This window comes from Mauremys reevesii, linkage group 2, assembly GCF_016161935.1.
Source record: "Mauremys reevesii isolate NIE-2019 linkage group 2, ASM1616193v1, whole genome shotgun sequence".
Classification (NCBI taxonomy): Eukaryota; Metazoa; Chordata; order Testudines; family Geoemydidae; genus Mauremys; species Mauremys reevesii.
The window spans coordinates 185,280,817-185,301,708 of NC_052624.1; the positions used below are offsets into that span (position 1 = coordinate 185,280,817).

At 42.4% G+C, this 20,892-nt stretch overlaps 1 long non-coding RNA gene across 1 annotated transcript in view; it reads left to right on the top strand.

The window, feature by feature from the left end:
• LOC120397836 overlaps positions 1–20,527 on the top strand; it is a 31,436-nt gene extending 10,909 nt beyond the window's left edge. Inside the window, exons 2-4 of the long non-coding RNA XR_005594031.1 lie at positions 10,963–11,088; positions 20,014–20,145; positions 20,348–20,527. This is a non-coding gene — a long non-coding RNA (uncharacterized LOC120397836). The remainder of the gene's footprint in view (positions 1–10,962; positions 11,089–20,013; positions 20,146–20,347) is intronic.
• Positions 20,528–20,892: the final 365 nt, after the last annotated feature.

Below are 20,892 nucleotides of genomic sequence, written 5' to 3' on the forward strand. Positions count from 1 at the left end.
ATTCTAATTGGGAGAGTGTCTTAAGAGAGGAGGGAATGTGGTGTTTAGATGTGCTTGTAATTATTAGAACTCGGAGCACTGGCTGTTGGGAGTCTGAAAGGACAGGAAACAGGAAGGAGGGGGGAGGAGTTGAGGAGGCTGAGTGAGAGTTACAGAGGGTGCAGCTGCAGCTTGATAAAGAGGTCCCCACTGTAAAAATAAAGTCCTGTTGAAGTTTGTTAGTACCTTGCCTGGTTGATACAACAGAGACCCTCCTTACTTTCCCTGCAGTCTCCTGCCTCTTTCATTATCCACCTTCTGACCTGCCTGTCCCAATACTTGCAAATAGTACACACCTTCTGACTTCCACAACAAATGAAGCAGGGCTCCTACTGACAAGCTCTTTTACTACACAACCCTGCTTCCTTCCCAGAACAGATCCATCCTGGGCACTGAATGAGACAGGGATCCTGTGGAAAAAATAGTATGTGATAGTGTAATTAAAGACTCTACCGTAACACATATATACAAGGGGCCCAAATTAAGGTTGGGCAACCTTAATTCTGGCATTTCTAACTTTTGAGTGCTTGACTTTACAACCTTAATAATGTTCTTCTAGCATAATTTTTGTGTGTGTAGTATAGCTATATAATTGAAAGAGGACGTGGTCATTCTTTTGTTTGTTTGTTTGCGTACAACACTTAAAAATGTACAGAAATCTTGCCTGACTGTTGTTGGGGTAGCTAGGAGCAGGGGCGGCTCTAGGATTTGCGCCGCCCCAAGCAGGGCGGCATGCTGCGGGGGGCGCTCTGGTGGTCGCCGGTCCCGCGGCTCCGGTGGACCTCCTGCAGACGTGCCTGTGGAGGGTCCGCTGGTCCCGCGGCTCTGGTGGACCTCCCACAGGCACGTCTGCGGGAGGTCCACCGGAGCCGCGGGACCAGCAGACCTTCCACAGGCATGCCTGCAGGAGGTCCACCGGAGCCGCCTGCCGCCCTCCCGCTGGACGCCGCCCCAAGCGCGCGCTTGGCGCGCTGGGGTCTGGAGCCGGCCCTGGCTAGGAGGCACCTGGCATTTGGTTTTTCAACTCAGATGCAGAATGTTACAGTTAGTCTCTGTTCTTTCTCACACACTCTCCCTCACCCTCATGGAGACTTTATGGGTTCATTTGTTTTGTTCTGTTTTTGGTTTAATCTGAAATAAAAGTAAGCAAGACTGAAATATCCATGTTTTGCTCTTTGAGTGTGAGAAATCAAAATCTATACAAGCAACAAGCATCGAGGAGAGTAACAGAACACACTGGACTGAACTCTGAGATCCCTAGTGCACAGGAACTCCAATGGATGTGCTGGCCTGAAGAGTCCCACCCCAACTCTCATTCGGACCAATGAGATTATGTCTTTGATTGCTGCCTCCCATCCCCTTTTCTTCCTGACACACATCAGTAAGGCTCCCTCCCTCCCCTCCGTCTCCCTCTGTGTGTAGTAGGCAGCACAAAGTGCCTGTGCAAGTGTGTATGGGCAGGATGCTGAGACCTGCTCTCTGTGTTTGTGAGCTCCGTCCTCTTCAGATGTCCCTGTTTCTGCTCAAGGGATTAGAAAAGGGACATTCTGCTAAAAGAGAAGGAGACACACATCACCAGGGAGCAAGAAAACTGCTCAGGAAATGTCCTTGGGCCTAGCAATAAGACAGGCTAGTGGAGAGCCACTCAAAACCCCTCTATCCCATGGGGAGAAGTAGCCATGGGGGAAAGGGAAAGAGCTGACCACTTAGCAACAGCATCATCTGGACCCATTGGGAGACAGGAGTGGAGACTCAAGATCAGCTCTTGATTACGGCAGTAATTTGTTCGGTTTCCACCAATAGCAACAAACCTGATTAGGCAACCTTGTGCCTTAAGAGACCACTCAAAGTATCCCAAAACTCAGTGAGTATAATTCTACTAGATCACCTCCATTAAACAAGTAATATTTGTCAAACTGCAGTTGCCCTTTATAACAAGATCCAGTGTGTGGAGGTGAGATCCATTTGACAAAATTGCAGAACTATGATAAATGAATTTATCATGAGCCTTTGACAGCCACACCTGCTCTTTTCACATTAATTCATCTCCAATATTTATTCTCACATTCCAAACCATGAGCCACTCCAAACCACTGCCAGTTTTTAAAAGTCAGCCTAACACGAAAGCGTTTCCTCTTTGCACCCTACCCACCATCCAAAAATTTACAACTGCCAGAGTGGACAAGATGCAGACCTTTGTCAGTAACAGGGTTTGTAGGTGTAAAATGTCATGACTTTAAAGTCTGATATGTCATGGCCTTGCAGGGCTAGAAATGTCAATGTTGTTCCATTGGAAAGGGATGATTCCCAGTAAGGCAAGAAAAACCTCCCTCACACTTCCTAATACTCTGGTGCTTGCAAATTCCTGACCTCTGTAAAACTCAGCAGGGTAGCTTTTGCAACAATGCTAAGTATTTAAATGAGTATTCCACATGTCAAATAGTAATGAACTAGCTCAGCAACCCTTTGGCCCCCCCCCCCACACACAACTGCACAAAAACAATTTTTGATTTTCCCTGCACCTGTAACTGTGCAAAGCTAAGGCAGCATCTCAGCTGGAAGATTACACGTTAAATCCTAAATAATAATAATTATTGTTTCTAGTTATTTTGAATTCACTGACAAAGACCTTTACAAAATAATTGCACTGATCAATCCCAGATAAGGTGCAAGGGAAAATCCCTGAGTTGGTGTGTGATGAGAACATTGGGAGGGGAATCTGTAATCTGTAATACTGTTCTCTTCAGCAAGTGTAATTCTGAGGCATATACTGTGTTAAAATGCTTGACTTTGTGTCTGGTAATAGCAGATGGTTTACATTAAAAAGCAGATGTTTTCCACAGTCTTCAGTTAGAAAAGCACATCAGAATTAACCACACCCACTTATTTAAAAGTACATAACATGAACAAAGGCATTTGCTCTAGATATCAGCTTCACAGGACTGCAGCCTGTAAGGCACTGGGCTGGTAGCTACAGCCCTCTAAGCAAACAAGGTTTTCAAATGATAGATGAGTGAAGGCTTTGAAGGAATTATAAAATACAGGATTGGTTTGTAAGAAGGTAAAAAAGATACTTCATAGTGAACTTATTTTAGCTTCTACCTCACTAACCTGACCTCCTCTTCCCTTGAAATAAAATATACCCCACCCTATTTTAGGCCTTCTGTCCTTAACAAAGAAGCTTGAAGTGTATTAAATGCTGTCTCTTCAGGATGGCTGTCTGTTTTTCTGTTCAGATTGGGTGACTTCCACTGCGGAGATCTGTCATAGCACATTTAAATGGCACTGATACCTCACTGTAGTAATTCTAGGGAGGTAGTAGAGGGCTAAGTGCAGCTAACTTTAGACATGTGAACCCAGCCATTAGTGCATTCAAAAGATATGGTTCTCGTATTACCTCACCTGCATTGCACATACTGGGCCAATTTAACTCACTGCACCCTAGCTGGTATGATTCACCTCAGGGAGGGCAAACGGTGGCATTGCCACATGCCCTACCTTGGGATTTCCGCTAAGGGAGGACAGTTTTAATCTCAGCAAGGTGCTCCACAAAAGTCCCCCTCGAGGAGGCTTCAGAGGAGATGTGTATGATCCCCCAGCCATTCTAAGCACAATTCTTTATCTAGCTGACACTATCTGATACTGAAGCTGAACTGGCTGACTCTGAGCCACAGCGGAGGTGAAGTTGCAGATGCTTTCCATTGTTGCAATTCCTCCCTTGCTTCTCCTCAGCCATGGACCCTCTGCCAAGGTTTGTGCCAGTTTTACAGGTGCAGTCTACACTCGTTCTTTTACACTGCATATAATAAAATGTACATTTGAGACTCAATCCTCTTCTCACTAAAGTCAACAGAAGCTTTGTTATTGCCTTAGGGAGAGTAAGCAAACTCTTAATATCCTAATAAATAATAGTCATAAATATTATATATGTGCAATGTCAGTGAGTTAGTGTCACTAAGAGAATCTTAACTTTTATGCTACCTCAGTTTCTATGTTTGAAAATGCAGCCTCATTGCTGAGTTAGCATAGTTTCTTGCATTTCATTTCTTTGCAAAAACACCCCTGGTGAAACTTTATAGATTTCTGTGGAAGCATATCAGAGATTAGTTTTGCTTCTTTATTTTTATTTACTTATTTATTTTAAAGGAAACCGGAAAGCAAAATTGATAGAAAAGCAATGGGTTCACAAATGGTAGCATTTAAATGATCCCAACTGGGTCTTGTGCACAAAAGGAGTATTTTTGCACTGCTGCAACTACACAGAAGTAATTGCACTAATGCAAAGCCCTAGTGTAGATGTGGTGTACCAGTGTAAAAACTGACTTGTGTGAGTGCAGCTTACCTGTCTCAAACCAGGTGCAAACTGCAATACATCTACACTGCACTAACGCATCTACGTGAATGTAGCTACAGGTACATCTCCAGTGCAGGCAAGTCCTTAGGGCCTGATCTTGTAAATCCTTATGGGAGGCATCCTTACTCATAAAACAATCCGATTGCCTTCCATGGGGCTACTTGTATGAGAGTGTTAGAATTTGGCTTTAGGCCTTGAAGCTCAAATTTCTATGAGATGCATGACTCAGCAGTGGAGAACTACGACTCAGCATTTCCTCCTTCCTCAGTTGGGAGGGGAGACAGCTGAAGCTCATGATAGAGGCTCCTGTAGCATCACAGTACAGATCCTCTAAAGCAGGGGTCGGCAATCTTTCAGAAACGGTGTGCCGAGTCTTCATTTAATCACTCTAATTTAAGGTTTCGCGTGCCAGTAATACATTTTAACATTTTTAGGGTCTCTTTCTATAAGTCTATAATATATAACTAAACTATTGTTGCATGTAAAGTAAATAAGGTTTTTAAAATGTTTAAGAAGCTTTATTTAAAATTAAATTAAAATGCAGAGCCCCCCGGACTGGTGGCCAGGACCCGGGCAGCGTGAGTGCCAGTGAAAATCAGCTTGCGTGCCGCCTTTGGCACATGTGCTATAAGTTGCCTACCCCTGCTCTAAAACGTTCTCGACAAGTTCATTGGCCAAAAAGGAAGTGTCTACAATAGGTTAAAACTTGTTCAATTCCACCATTGTTAGTGGCGCTAGTGTCATGGGGTAGACAAGACAGCCTGCCGGCACCCGACCCCATTTAATGCATTGTGTCTAGTAGACTTACTCTGAGCAGGTGAGATGACATGGTGCTTAGAAGTGTCAGCCACCAATGGGCTCACTACACTAAGGTGCCTAACGTTGCTAAACCAGTGGCGCTTAACCCCATTTAGCAAAAGTGGAAGATTTTTGGAAAATGATCCTTGTGTAGATGGAGCCAAAGAGCATGAGAGAAGGCTCTGACATATCCTCTGCACCCACAGTTATGGGCGTATTAGTGAAGGAGCCAAAAGGGTTGGGGAATTTCCACAGTCTGCCTCCATGAGCTCCTCCTAACTGCAACATTTTAAAGAAAAGGGTAGACCTTTTATTAAGTATATATATAAGATTCAATTACTCAAACAAAAACCTTTTACAGACTTCTGCCGCGGGCCACTAAATAGACCTTATTCCTTTTAAATATGAAAAAGAAATGTTTCTGAACACACTTTCAAGACAAGTTGATGGCAGTAGTGCAGCTAGATACAGTGGCTTGTGTTATTATCTATTCCCACAAGGTGGCACAAATGGACTTCTCTAAAAGTCTGCACATGATACAATATTTGTCTATAGCTCCTCTGCACAAAATGCCACAGAATGCTCAACAGAGCGAGATGAAGTTGCAAAATATTGCATCTAATAATGCTTGTTTATACAGAAAGAGAAAATAATGGCTAAAGCAAAAGAAAAGAATGCTCAATTGGGAAGATGCAAGCCTTTACACTAGTCACAGTGAGGGATGACTGAGATGAATGAAATAAAAACATTCCTCATCCACTAATTTGAACAGGAAAATTTCAAGGTAAAATTTGAAGTGGTTCACAGGGTGCTTTTCATCTGCACAGAAATGATGGCCAAGGTTGATGCTAAGTGAAGAAACATCCCAGAGTGGTGGTTTTCAACCTTTTTTTCATTTGCAGACCCCTAAAAATTTTGAATGGAGGTGTGGCCCCCTTTGAAAATCTTAGACATAGTCTGCGGACCCCAAGGGTACATGGACCAAAGGTTGAAGACCACTGTTCCAGAGTGAGAAGCCTGATGAAGGAAAGCTTGTTCTGAGAAGAGTAATATGAGAGGAGTATTTTCTTCAGTTTCTTGTTGAGTAAAGAGACGCCACAGGTTGGTCATTAGCAAGTGAGGAAGGGTAAGGTGAGGATTTTGCCTTTCAAAAGAGAGGATGATACCAGTACTTTTAAGTGGGATGGGGGAATATGTGTATACCTACATGAGTGATCAGAGATAAGACACTAGCTGTAGCATTAATATAGAATGCTCACAAGGTAGCCACATAATGTTGTCCTGCAAACTACAGATTGAGACCGTAAAGCTAGGATTAAGTGGCTGAGATAGTGGGAGTGAGTTCTTTCTGATCTAACTAAGGAACCTATTATCATAAGTTCATACGCTGAGAATCACAGTGAGTTCTGCTTAAAATGGGATCTAAATCTTTCCTTTCCCTTATTTTAGCTATACAGTCTGTCTCCCATATGAATGCTGCTGGTTGTTTTTCCACTCCATTATTTGGGGAAAGCCTGTATGAAAAAGTGACTTTTGCATCATGCCCTAAACATAGCAAAACTTGGGCTCATCCTGATCTCTGTTGACAGGCAGTTCCATAGCTCAGGACCCTAAGTTGAGAAAGCCTTGCCACTGTTTCTTAGTAGTTTTGCCTGAGGTCCTCTCAGCCACTGCATGCCTGCAGCTCACAGTCCCTGCAGCATAACTCAGATGGAGAGGCAGTTCCTGAGTTAACACAGGCCTAACTTATTATGTATTTTATAGGACAAGGACCTCGAAGGAGACATGGTAAGTACTGGGGAAGCCAGTCATGGGATTCAATGTCAAACCTGGCTGTCAAGTATTCAGATAAATGCACGTTCTACATATTTTTGTTTGGAAAAAATGCTTCCATGCCCCCTGGCTTGAAAGAGAAAAGAGTAGATCTCCCGGGTTATAGTGCTTACCATACTAAATCCACATTTTTCTGAAATAGTACATTGTGGTCTAAAGGCTTCAGACTAAAACCATGTTTGAAGTGTCAGAGCATAAGTTAGAACCGTCCCCTGACAACATTCAATTATGGACCAGACGTTCTGGTAAACATTCTACTTTTTTATTGCATATTTTGCACATTATCTATATAACCTCTTTTTTCTCTCTTTCTCCTATTAACTGACTTATGACTTTTTTTCCTTTTGGCGTGTTCCTTTTTAAAAAAAAAAAATTAAAAGCCCTGTGTTGAGTCATTGGAAAACAGTCGTTTTATCCAGTGAACAGGAATTTATGATATATTTACAAAATGGAGTTCACCCTGTTTTCACAAGTCTACAAAACCAAACACCCCCACCTCCCAAGTAAACAAAACAAAAACAACCACCACCCCAAAAACTGCATTTAGGGCCAGATCCTACAAAGTGCTGAATGCTTCAGCTCCCACTGACTTCTGTGGCATCTTTCTGAACGCTACTCAGTCACATGACCACACCCAGATCGAATTAACTAAGCTCTCATCAGAATGCAGGGAACATGTTTCCGTGTCTGGAAGGTGCATAGGCTTTAGGTGCTATTTCAAAAGCAGAGATAAATGAATAGAATACTACCCCAGATTCTGCTCTCAACAATGCTGGTGTAAAATCTGGAGTAATTCCAGTGAAGTCAATTTACACTGGCATAATTGAGAGCAGAATGTACTCCATCCCCTACCATACACAATGGGATCAGAAATATGCTGGGTTGTGTGCATGGTTGTTGCTATCAGGGTTTTAGCATAGTTTTCCTACAGTGTGGACAGAGACTTTTCTAAAACTCATAGATTTACAATTTTTTTTTAAATATAAAACAATTCCCTATCCACAGTGGTCAGGGATACAATGCTACAGAACTTGGTTTGCAGTGATCATGCTTAAAGCAGCAAGTTTCTGATCACTGCATAGACAGGATCGGGGCCCGGTGGGGATTGCTTCTGAGGGTTTGTCTATACTTAGAGGTGCACCAGTGCAGCTGTGCCACTGTGGTGCTTAATGAAGATACTACCTATGCTGACAAGAGCAGTCTCCCGTTGGCATAGGTACTCCACATCCAAAGGAGGCAGTACCTATGTCAGTGGGAGAGGCCCTCCGGTTGACATAGCACTGAGTGATGTGGTTATATTGACCTAAGTTCCTAGCATAGACCAAGCCAGAGTATCAGAAAGCCTATCCTTCTCCCTTCATATAAAGCTGAGGGTGTCACACCTTCATAACATTCCCAGTCTACTTTTCCAAGGAGTAAGAAATTGATTTCCATGATTACTAGTTCAGTGCAGAGCTCTTGGTAATTCTGTCTCAAGGTCTCCAAAGCAGCCCAATGTTCATATTTTGTATAGAATAATACAATTCTATTGAGCTGGACAACATAATAGCTTCTTGCCTTTCACCACAGGATGGCAGTGCAAGATTTTAGTTTTCTGCCTCTGGATTTGCACGGTGTGTACGTGTCTTGTGTGCATGTGGCAACGTAGTTAGACAGAAAATTAAAAACAGTGATGCTTTTTCCATTTTGAAAACAAAGATACAGTAGGCTCCTCTCAAATAGGGTTGGATTATAATATCCCTAATGGAACAGGGGGAAAGTGCTGCTTGCTGCTGCTGACTCTGAGATCCTGTCATGAAAAATCATGTCTCAGTAATGCATCTCAGTCCTGATTTTAGCTTCTATGCAGACTATATAATTGATCAGTTTACAACTCTCACTGTAGAAAATGGTTCTTAGTAGAAGCAGAGACCCAAAATTACATTGTAAGGACTGCAGAGATTGTAGCTATTAAGTGCTTTTTGAGTTTGGGGGGTTGGCTTCCAAAATTATGTCCTCTATTTGTACACTAAAGAGTATCTTTAGAAAACTTTCAACCCCAGGTTCCATTTATGTTGATTCTACTGATTTGTCATTGCACAAGCAACTTTCCGGCACTGCTGTTCACAGCTACTAGCCTCCTGTTAACCTCTGGACACATTTAAAAAGTAATTTGTCTTCAGATTAGCATGCACTGCAGAAAACATCAGCTAGGGATACATTAATGCCAAGAGCAGTAACAGCTATATTGCTGAACATTGCTGTGAAATTTTACTGAAACAAATTATACCCATATAAACACCTTGATATGGGTATAACTGTCTCCATGCCAGAGGGTTGCACTGATTTATCTAAACCAGTTTTTCTGTTGATTTAATTCAATCAGTACAAGAACTGCATGTAGACAAGCCCCTAGAGTGGGAATGCAGTGTTGTCAATGCTTATGATTTTATTCATTTTTTATTGCAGTATTTTGTGTTTTTCTTAGAGCTGTACAGAGAAAGGTAATTCCATTTAGCAAAGGATTACAATGTTTTGAAATTTGGTTTAATTTAGAATCAAAATGAAACCAAAAATTTCAAACTTCTTCACAAAAGGGAAAGCCCTGGCTTCTCTAACTCAGGGGCAATCCACCTGGCTGGCTGGCTGGCTCAGGGCCATGGATGCTGGAAGCCTTGGGGACCTCGGCAACAGGGCCATCTGCCTAGCTGGCTGCTATGGAGTCACAGACCCTGGAATCCCTAAGATCCCCACCGTGGGGGCAGTCCATCTGGCTGGCTGCTTTGGGAAGTTGTGGACCCTGGTGGCAGATTTCAAAAGCTTCCTGGATTCCAAATGAATTTTGTAAAAAAATTGCGCAGAACATTTCAATGAAGATGAATCAGTAAATTTGAATGAAAAATGGTTTTGTCAGAATTATTCTAACCTGCTCTAGTTTTTCTTAAAGCCCAACTCCTGTGATTGTGTGCGAATCTCCACTTTCATTTACAAACAGCAAGTTTCTAGCCCTCATGCTGCAGTGAACAGCTTAAAAATGTGAACTCTCAAGGCTCAAAAATGATCAGGCAAATGAAAAAGAATCCAATACTTTTTATTTTTAAAATTTCACAGTATTTAAGCCAATCTTTTGATTTTTTTCAGGCTTGACTCATGATTTTTGAACTCCTGGGGTTGGCAAAAAGGGTGCTTTCCTTATGCATCATCCCAACAGTGGAGGTCTGCTGAGGCATATTTGCTAACGGACCTCAGATTTGAGTGTAGAGGACTGGAGGCAGGGCATTCTCAGACCTTAACTATGGAACTCCCCCCTTCCCCCCACTGGGGGAAAAAAGCCTGATTTGGATTACACTCAGGACATAGGCATGGCTCATCTAATTACTCCAACTTTTGTTTCAGGCACATGGTTTGAGTTTTAATTACGATGTGAAGGGAGTTCTTCTAGTGGTAGCTATTTGTGAGTTTTGTTACTATATTTTTTGTTTTTAAATTGATGTACATGTGTCCAGAGATTCCAAATAACACATTAAACCAATTGAAAGATTAAACAAATAAAACGTACAGTACAAGCAGCATTGCTGGCAGTATAACAAAGGCTTCACAAAACATAAAGGCAGCTCTTACTTCCCCCTCTAAAGGACAACTCCAGAGGGTCTCTGATATCTGTGACATGGTCCTGCTGCCTTCAGCTCCAGCCTGCATGTAATGGGAAAGTATACTGCAGGACTTGAAAGGAGACAAACACATTTTATAGTACACAGGATGCTGGATGCCAATCTTAGACTGGGTATTGGGGGAATTCAGCAAATATTAATAAAATTACTGGAATCTTGTATTTTCTCTCTGCAGGACAGCTACAAGTAAACTTCATTTGTGTTCATAAAGAGGAGAATTCCACTTCAGGGCATCTCCCTCTCCTTCCCTCCTGGATTTGTAATAATTGGGGTTATTTTCTTCCACAGACCAAGAACAACCATGTCTTCAGCCTGAATTAATTTTATTTTGGATTATGGAATACAGAACAAAAGAACAAGAGCAAAGACTCTATGAGAGAGCACAGTGTGTGTGTTCGTCTGAAACAGACTGTGGTAGGTCTCAGAACAAAACGGCTGCTCTCTCTGTTAGAGGCAACACTCTTAGACATTTAAAGATACAGTACCCCAACAAATAAAGAAACCACAATTTCATAGCTACATACACCACATAGTGCACTCCACAATCCTTAATGAGTTAAGCTTCCCAAAGCCTCTCTGAGATAGGGAAATATGTTGATCCCCATGTTATAGATTATTAGTATTTATATTTCAGTAGTGCCCAGAGGCCCTTATCAGGATTGGGGCTCCAATCTGCTTTGCGCCGTACAAACATATAGGAAGAGAGCATCCCTACCCCAGTCTAAAAGACAAAACCAGACAAAGGGAGAGGAACGAGCATGACATATGCAAAGTAACTACTGTGATGGCAGGCTCACATCAGGTTTGCTCTGTATTTGTTTTTCATGTTTTAGTTTGACTTTTTGCTGAAGCACTTGGGGTTGAAGTGGAGCTGGGAAGGGATTGCTAGAGTGGACAAAGCATTAAGGAGGTGAAAGAGAGGAAGAAAGGGAAGAGTGGAGGGTGAGAAACATGAAGTGCAGGCAGGTGAGGTGTTGCAGTGGTGGGAGAGGTGCAGGATTGAAGGGCATCAACAACACCCCCCTGAACTCAGGGCCGCCCAGAGGGGGGGGGCAAAGGGGGCAATTTGCCCCGGGCCCCGGGCTCCGCAGGGGCCCCCAAGAGAAGAGCGGAGGCTCCCGCCTCCGCCCCTCTCCTGGAGCCTCAGCGCATCAAGCGCCGAGTCTCCGGCCGAGCCCCTAAGCCCCGCCCCGATCCGAGCCGCGTGGGGAGAGGGCGGGGCTGGGAGCTCTAACGGGGCCTGAGCCCCGCCCCGCTCAGAGCGGCGTGGGGAGGGGGCGGGGCAGCTCCCTCCGCTCGGCCCGGAGCTCCCAGCCCCGCCCCCTCACACGTGGCTTTGAGCGGGACGGAGCCCAGGCCCCGCCGGAGACGCGCTCGGGTAAGAGGCTGAGGCTGGGGCCGGGGCGGGGGAAATGGGACCCGCCGCCGATGCGCAGCCCGGTCTTCGGCGGCGGGGGCCCCTTCTGTTCCGGGACCTGCCGCCGATGGGCCCGGACGGCCCGCGGCGGGGACCCCCCCCGCCACCGAATTACCACCGAAGACCGGGCTGCGCTTCGGCGGCGGGTCCCGCTTCGGCGGTAATTCGGCGGCGGGGGGCTCCCGCCGCGGGTCTTCGGGGCACTTTGTCGGCGGGTCCCGGAACGGAAGGGCCCCCCGCCGCCGAAGACCCCGGGCCCCCGGAATCCTCTGGGCGGCCCTGCCCTGAACACCCCCAAATCTCCATAGATTAAGTTTCAGAATTGACTGAATCATGATGCTATGAAGGTTCCTCCTGGCTGCTGCAGTTCCTTATGTGAAGAGAGGTCAATGTCCAAGGTTGGTCTTTCTGGATTCAGTGAGAGAGCAGGACACCTAAAAGGCCCTAACTTACCTACCCCTTGCACATTGGCTGGAGCTGGTTGTTCTGGGAACACTGAGTGTCTTGGAATTTCCAGAGTCTGCCCCCTGTGAGCTCCTCCTACCTGCTGCTGCAGTGTCCCATGTGGAGGGAGAAGAACTAAGCCACTGGACTTAGTGCCCAAGTAGGGAAATGGAAGTGCAAACTGGTTCAGTGACATATACATGGAAGTCTTGGAAGTCTGTAGTGGAGATGGGGAGAAAACCCAGATTTCTTGAGTCCTGGTTCTGTGCTTTATCCACAAGATCATCTTTTCCACACACTGTACCTTACACTGCTAAACATACTACAATGCAAAGCCACAATGAGACTGAGCTAAGGGTATAGTGGGCATATGCCTCACATGCAATAGCTCCCTTCTGCCGCAAATTTCTTTTTACTGTTATTTTAACATAGGCTTGTGTGAATTCCCTGAATTCCTGTAAAGTGGTCTCCTGTATCTCAGGCAGTTATTAGAGAAGGAGTCACAAGCCTGCTCTGTGCATGGAAACTAGAGACAGACAGACATAGAACAAAAAGAACAGGAGTACTTGTGGCATCTTAGAGACTAACAAATTTATTTCAGCTTTTGTGGGCTACAGCTCACTTCTTCAGATGCATAGAATGGAACACACAGACAGGAGATATTTATACATACAGAGAACATGAAAAGCACCTTTTCATGTTCTCTGTATGTATAAATATCTCCTGTCTGTGTGTTCCATTCTATGCATCTGAAGAAGTGAGCTGTAGCCCAGGAAAGCTTATGCTGAAATAAATTTGTTAGTCTCTAAGGTGCCACAAGTACTCCTGTTCTTTCTGCGGATACAGACTAACAGGGTTGCTACTCTGAAACCAGACATAGAACAGGCATTTGAGAAGGAAACGGCAGCACTGGAAGGGATTCATGAACCACTTTGGCAGAATTCAGTTGTTAGGCAAATGATTAAGGCTAATGGGGGGTGGGGGCGGAGAATGAACTGCTTTCCCAGTTGTACATATAAGCCAAGACATTTGTGGAGAGTGAACCATTAAAGCACTTGTCACAGTAAGGGGGTAATAAAAAGATAAGATCTTTGCATTGCAATTAAAAGAAAAAAAGAGTAACGGGATCAGATACTTTCACGAGACGATCCCTGTGAAGTTAAGGATTTCTCTTCAAGCAAGAGACAAATAATACCTTCTCCTTGCATTTTATCAAGTATTAACACACAGGCCTCTGAAAGTAAAAGGCAGTGAGGAAGCGTACGAATTTCTACTGCAGGTTAGAAAAAATTTCTAGCTTATCATGTGACTCCCAGGAAAGATTGGTCAACCCATCACCCACAGAGGAGGGAAAACAAGCTATTAGGAGATTAGTATCAGGCCCAGATGACTTTTCTGATGGAGCTGTGTAAAAAAGTAGAGAAGCAACTGTTAGCTTCACTTCCCACTCCCTAACCAGCTAAATCCTTTCAAAATACACTATACAACGTACATAACTTCATTGGCAAGACCAGCTTCTGTGACAGACGGCTTTCACAGAGGTTTTCAAAGCAACAAACAATGGAAAGAAAGTTGCAACTTAAATGACTTGGTGACAGCACACTGATATCATCAAATCTTTGAGTGATGTATGTACAAATGCAAGAGTTCTTAAAGCAAAAAAAAAAACAAAGTTTAGAATTTCTTTGTCTTGTCTTGTCCACATTTTAATTTATAAATTGCTCCATAGTAATTAGAATGATGTCAAAGTGTTATTCACATAATAATGAATTTACACAGTGGGCCAGATTCTGGTTCCCCTCTACAGTTGTTTTGCACCACTCGGGCAATATATTATAATATCTATGTGGGGCACAAATATTTGATAATGGGCTCTTCAATCTAACCGAGAAAGGTATAATATGATTCACTTTCTGGAAGTTGAAGATAGATAAATTCAGACTGGAAATAAGGCATGCATTTTCAACAGTGAGAGTAATTAACCACTGGAACAATTTACCAAGGGTTGTGGTGGATTTTCCATCACTGACCATTTTTAAATCAAGATTGGATGTTTTTCTAAAAGGTATGATCTAGGAATTATTTTGGGGAAGTTCTATGTCCTGTGTTATACAGGAGGTCAGACTAGTTTAATGGTTTTCAACCTGCAAGTCCGCAGACTATGTCTAAGGGGGTCATTAAAGGTTGTTGTTACCATAGAACAGTGGTTTGCAACCCATGGTCTGCAGATCTGTTGGGGTCCACAGATTTATGTCTAAGATTTCCAAAGGGTTCTGCACCTCCATTTAAAATTTTTAGAGGCCCACAAATGAAAAACGTTGAAAATTATTGGACTAGATCACAATGGTCTCTTATGGCCTTGAAATCTGTGACTCTATGAAAGAACAGGTATCTGAAAATCAAAAACTGAAAATGTTTAGCTGAAAAACATAACATTTTGATGTGGATATGCCACTTTGGTGCCTCAGGGGAGTTGTAAGTTCAATGGGCTCATGTCCCCACTCTCCTCTACAGGCCGGGCTCCCGAGCCTGACTTTATCTCCCATGATGCATTGCCTTTCCCCTCCAAGAGAGGAGACTCTGGTGCATCATGGAAGCCTGACCTATAGAGGAGAATAGGTGCATGAGGCACCAGAAGGACAACTCCCAGGCGGCATTGCAGTGGCATTTCTGAATTGAAATATTTTAGTTTTCAGTCAAAATTTTTCCGTTTTACCAAAAATAAAATTCTGACCAGATCTCATGTTCATCAATCTCTTAATCCCATGACATATCCTCCTGTATTTTGTTTCCTTTGGCACTTCACTAATAGCTTCATTATCTTCCCTGTCATTGGCTCATCTTTCTTCTTATGTACTGGTGTAGATCAGAAACATGTATGCAGGGCTGTCCTTAGGATTTATGGGGCCCTACTCAGTATTATTAAACTGGTGCCCCTATGCCTGACGGCAGCCTGAGCTCACAGCCCAGTGGGCGGGAGAGGGGGAGGAATGAGGCAGCAAAGGATAACAAGATGCCTGGCCCGCCTCACGGTGGCAGAGAGTCACAGGTCCCCTCAGAGACCCCGGTACCCTCTCCCTCATGCAGAATGGACATGCAGAAGGTACCTAATTAAAAGCACTAAACTTGAGAATAAAAAATGTCGGTCACAGGTTTTTTGGTATGCCTTGAAGTTTGTCAGACATTTATTTGAAAAAACTTTGTAGTAAGGGTGAGTCAGCTGTCTTGCTGAATACAACATTAAATATTAGGGAATACATAATGCAGCTCTTCTCTGTTTTACATTTTCTTAATCAGTATTTTTAAGATGATTTTATATTTTAAATGTACTCTTAAGCCTTCATAAAGTAATCATTCCAGATTACTACATATTTAAATTAATCAGTCACAGAGGTTTAGTGTGTTCATAACAATGTTCATTGCTTTTAGGAAAAGGGAACATTAATTTACTTTGTGTGATCTCCATAACAATAGACATGTTTATGAAATTTCACCAGATTTAAAAAATATGTTTCCAAAGATTTTAGGCTTAACAAAGGATTTTATATCTTACTATGGTACTGATTTTGCTGGTGGGTCCTCTTAAAAGTAGTTCATCAAATAGTTAGAAGTAAAGAAAGGGAAACACTTTGTCCAGATATCTGGAAGGAAAGGGGTGTTGTCTCTTTAAGGGCTTTCTTCAATTGCGGGGGGAGGGGGAAGAGGAGGTGAAGGAAGAAAGAGGGGGAAGGGAGAAAGGGAAGGACAGAAAGGACAGGAAGACTTTGGAAGCAAGTTTTTTTTTACTATAGTAATTAAAATGTGTATTTTAGATAAGGGTGGTCTTTAGAAGGATTTATTTAAAAAAAAATATGTCTGAAGAGCCAAGCATTTAAGGCTAAAGATGATTGTGCATCTAAAAATCTATGCAAGGATTTTTTAGAGATGTGATTTTATAATCTTCACCAACACAGTAATGAAATATTTTTAAGCAAATTTAAACTAAGGTCCCATAGACTAATATTTTCTGAGTAAATATTACAGTAATGCACAACTGTTTTTGTCAGTAAATTCAGAAACTGACAGTATATACCTGGGGTTTGGCAAATGCCTGTTAAATGGCTTCATTACCCCTTGAATGGCTCTTTAGCAGTTTCACTGTTGTGCTAATAGGTCTGGCAGGCTGGAACGCTTTTTCACTTTTAACTACTAGATCACCTCCCCAGGAAGACTCACCAGGCTGCAGCAGCCAGCTGTGGGAGCCTGCAGGCAGGGCCAGAACAGGGATAGGAAAGCCAGAGAGGTGGACACTAAGACCCAGTGGTGCCCCAAATTTTCAGGTGCCCTATGCAGCTGCGTATGTTGTCTATGCCTAAGGACGGCCCTGTACGTATGTCTCCTTCAGTACGTCTCCTTCAATCTGATTCTTTACGTCATGTAGGGTGACCAGATGTTGGGGACCGTCCCAATATTTAGGTGTTTGTCTCGCGTCCTGGCAACGCCCCCCCCCATGTGTCCCAATATTTTCTTCCTCTCATCTGGTCACCCTAACATCACCATTATTTTTCAAATATATAGCAGCAGAAAAAGCTAAAGGGTTACTGTAGCTGTCATTTGTTTCAGGTCTAGAATCTAAACAGAAATTCATTACATCCTCTTATTTTTTATGTTACAAATGAATGTTTAACTGTACTTGGCACTACATATATTGGCTAGTGAATAGACCTTCCACAATAAATATTTATGAGTTTAAATCTGCATGCAGCAGGCTGAATTTTAATGCCTACCTTCAAAAGTAGTTAAGCAGGCTCCCAAAACCATTGTAGATGTCTGTGTGGGAACTGGTCTGTTATAAATTCTGTACATTTAATGTTCCAGATACAGATTCCTCACGTAGGTGGAATACCTGCATGGTTTCCCATTCTAGTCTTTCAGTGTGGTCCGTGAATCTGATGAAGTTATTCTCCTCATGCAGGGAACTTTAAAAATGGGCATAATTGACACTATCTGAAGTGAAGCTGGATGATATTAAATATGTTAACATATTTAAGTGATATATATGTCTTATGGTTATTTTTTCAAAAATGGCACTAAGGGGAGAGTTTTGTAGCTGAAATTAAATAAAGTTGGATATAAAATGTACCCACAACTGCATCCTTTTAGATACCTAGACCAACATTTTCAAAAATTACCGCTTCAAAAGTTATTTTTCCTCCCTTGGTATCCTGCTGTTAATTGATTTATCTCGTTAGACTGACCTCACACTTGGTAAAGCAATCCCCATCCTTTCATGTATTTATACCTGCTCCTGTATTTTGCACTTCATACATCTGATGAAGTGGGTTCTAGCCCACAAAAGCTTATGCCCAAATAAATTTGTTAGTCTCTAAGGTGCCACAAGGACTCCTCGTTTTTTTTTGCTGATTCAGACTAACACGGCTACCATTGAAACCTGTTACTGATTTTGGGTGCTCAACCTTAATATTTTACCGATTTTCAGACATGCTGTGCATCCACAACTCTAGTTGAAGTGAATGGGAGCTGTAGATGTTCGGGACCTCTGAAAAATCAGGCCCAAGGAGGCCACTTTGGAAATTTTTTGTTCGAACTACCTGACAGTACCTAGGTGTCTATATGAGTGCAAATAGGGACACAAATATGCTTGCAGTTTTGCTTCAGCTGGATTTAAGCATGTCTTACATGCTTTCCTGACATGGGGACAGTGAGTAGTCCTGGTATTTTCAGTGGGATTATTTTCAGGCTCCAATTCATCAAAGCATTTAAGCATGTGCTTAATTTTAAGCATGTGCTTCAGTCCCAGGGCAGTCAATGGAAATTAAGTAAGTGCTTAGTTAAGAACACACTTGTGTGCTTTGCTGAATTATTTATAGTAGTTAAAGTTAAGCTTGTGCATAAGTCTGTGCAGAATCAGGAGTTAAGTCAATAGGTTTACATGTGTGAGTTAGTAGGCCCTTGGTCATACAACACCTCTGAGAAATACCTAAGTATTAGCATACTTATTTTTACAGGGAAATCAAGGCACAAAGAGCTTAAAATGACTAGCCAAGATCACACACAATCAGTGGCAAAGCAGGGAACAGAACCCCAGGGTATCTGGCTGCCAACTCTCTTGTTCTAACCAGACTCCTTCCCTTGTGAGGCACATCAGAGAGCGAAGTGACAGATGGAAGCTGTAGCAAAAGTTTAAAAAAGACCACAAAAAAGTGATGATAAAGTATATAATTTAAATGAGTAATTTAAAAAAAATTTACTAAACCTGTAACATTTCCCTAATTAGTTTTTGTTAAAATGTTCCCTTACTTATTTTTGTTAAATATATTTGCTGCATATTCTCCCATTTTTACTCATAAAATATTTACTTTAAACATTAGAAGCTTATTGAGTTTTTTCCTGTTCCTCGTTTATTATAACTGTTAGCACATGAAGAAGCTCTCTCAGACTTGACTCATCTGCTAGCTGTAAATATTCTGTACTAAATTAAGTACAAAATCAGTCAGATACCTTATACTCTGGAAATATAGCTCTAACCAATGCAAGTGTGATAGCTCAGGAAACTGTGCACTAATCATCAGCAAGACTTCAGTCCTGATGAGTAACAGGAAAGATTTGTCATTGTTTTCTACCATTAAAGAATTTACAGATGATCTCTCCTTTCAGAGACAATCAGGCACTGCATACTATTACACATAGGCACGTTTTCCTTAAAAATATGGAAAGGACACACTTTTGAATTTAAAAAAAAGGGGAAGTTTAGATCATGCTTATTTTTCAGCTTGTTCTAAACATGCTGTTTCCCTTTTTTCTTTAAATAGTTTTTTGTGTGGTTGGTGAAATGTTTTTGTAAGACACTCAGACCAGGAAAGTCCCTGATGGTTTTGAAATATCATTTTATTTAGATAGTTTTAATAACAAAAGAGAGGGGGAGAGAGAGAGAGAGAGAGAGATCGAGATCAAATAAGCACACCAGCCAAGACCTGGCTACTGCTGAAGGTTTCTGAAAAGCAACAGTAAAGACACAACCACTAAACAAAGATTATTCTAGTGAATACTGTAATGTGGCATGAGAACCTTAGGCCTCGCTGAAAATATTTCCGCCTAAAAATATTCTCCTTCTTAAGGAATATTGTAATGGTGAAGGCAATAGATTGACATCTCTGAAGACTGACATCTTTTGTCTAGCCACAGTACACGTACAGCATGGGCAGTGGTATGTGCAAATTTCTCTGGACTGCCTCACTACTGTTCTTACACTTGCTCCAGACAGGCCAATGTAATGTCCTGGGCAAATCCCTGCCAAATTTTAGGAAGAACTTTGGAAGATCCAATTAAGAGACTGCTCCCAGGAAATCCATTGATAGTTATACCCTGAGCCTGTTACATGCTTGGAAAGGACTTCGGGATGCTAGGCAGTGGTAGGTGGATGCTCATACAGTACAAACATGATCAGTAAAACTCACAGTTGTTTTACCTTTCCACAGAGCCTTGACAGTGTTCAGAGAGTGTCCTGGGAAGTTCGAGCCATGGTCAAGATCTTTGCCTCTCTTGGCTTGTGAAAGCCACCACAGATGCATTATCCTGGTGAAGAATTCCACTAATAGTGCTTCCTTCAGGTAGGGCAAGATATCAGAGCAGTTGAAATATGCCAATTGTCAACTTCCACTTAAGAAATCATCACTTGATTCTGAGGACCTAATTATTGTCCAGTCTTACATTATCTTTTCTTGGGAAGGTGATCAGGAACGTGATAGGTGAACAACTCCAGGAATATCTGGACTGAATGGGATTCATTGACCTCTTCCACTCTGTTTCCAGGCCACAGTACAGCACAGAGAGGCTGATAGTTGGGATGACATTGTCTGAGAGCCAGCTTTCCATAAAAGCAACGTCAGATCTATCAAGCTGCTTTTGATATCATTGACCACAAGGTATTGATGAACTGACTGCATCAATTAACTGGGTTGGACTAGAGTTCTTATCATTGCTTCAAAGGAGGTTTCACTCAGTGATATCGAGTAATAAATCATTTACCCCAAGAGCCTTTCTTGTATACAGTAGTGGTTGGTTTTGTGATCTTTGTCTATTATGCATATAAATCCACACAAAGAGCTGATTTATTGTCCTGGCCTGAGTTAATATCAGAACATTGATGGTACCCAGAATTGTATTATCATCCTCCTGACTCCAGCAATTCTAAGTGCCATTATGTTGCCTAGCTGAGACTACAGAGTGGATCTAAAGCAGCTGAAGTCAACCCTGAAAAATCAGAGAAACTGCTTGTGGTCAGGAAGAACATGTCCAAAGGCTATTGCCTGTTCGGTGGCAACCCTCTCTATAGAAGTGATTTGTCTCAAGGAGGT